Source organism: Montipora foliosa, chromosome 14 (assembly GCF_036669935.1).
Source record: "Montipora foliosa isolate CH-2021 chromosome 14, ASM3666993v2, whole genome shotgun sequence".
Lineage (NCBI taxonomy): Eukaryota > Metazoa > Cnidaria > Anthozoa > Scleractinia > Acroporidae > Montipora > Montipora foliosa.
In genome coordinates this window covers 24,304,158-24,305,182 of record NC_090882.1, presented here as the reverse complement: position 1 = coordinate 24,305,182, position 1,025 = coordinate 24,304,158, and positions in this window count along the sequence as shown.

The window sequence follows — 1,025 nt, the reverse complement described above, 5'->3', positions numbered from 1 at the left end:
TTTTTTTCAAGGTCGAAGAGAACGCTCAGCAATTCTAAATCAACGGTCGAGGACGAAAAAAAACAATGCCTCTGGTCGCACGACCCCAGAACCTCATTTCCTTGTCATCAAATTGGGACAGAATTTGTCCTAGTTCGGTGACTGAACATTACGTTCGAGGGAGTTTCTGATTGGACAAATTGAAAACCCGGTGCTCAACAGATGTTACGACAAGCAGCGTTGTGTGATTTAATTTGGCCCGAGAGTAAAAGACCAAGCTTGTGTGTTGCTTTAGTGCCTTCACGCACTATAACGGCTTTGACAACGTGAAAAGATCCACTTTAACCCTTTCACTCCTGTGGGGTTCCCCATTGACGAGTAAAATCGTCTGGCGTTAGACAGTAAAATCTATAAGTCTCATTGGCCCTTACAGGATTGAAAGGGTCTGGGAAAGGAGGAGTTAGGACAGATAAAAGTTTCTCGCATTTCGAAGTCTTCCATTCTGCACTTTAGGCAGTCATCTCTAGCTCTTTGCAACAATAAAGTTTCGCACTGAGGGAAAACAATTCATCAAATAAATCAATCTTATGCACCTGAAATCAATACAATGTCGTTAAAATTGCTCCAAAATTATTAAAGCTGTTGAAGTGAATAGCCATCACTGTAATCTCAATTTTCAGGAATGTTTGTTGATGTGCTTTATTGTGTCCCGTGGCCAAACTAGTTTGACGAGAATGCTGAACTGTGTCTACGCATGGAAATGAGGTTCTAGGTTTGTGCGACCAGAGGCTTTTTTTTTCGTCCTTGAGTGTTGATTTAGAGTCGCTAAGCGTTCTCTTCGACCTTGAGAAAAAAAAGTCCTCTGGCACCCAGGGTATTGTTAAGCAAACACATTGTCAAAATCTGAAAAAAAAAGAAGGTGAATTTTTTTTTCTTTTATCACAGGGGCACTTTAAAGGACGTGTGTCCTGCTAGTGTCGTTTGATCACCGTAAATTTACAAGTTCTTATCTTATTTTCAGACACTTTCGTGAAGCTCCTAATCAA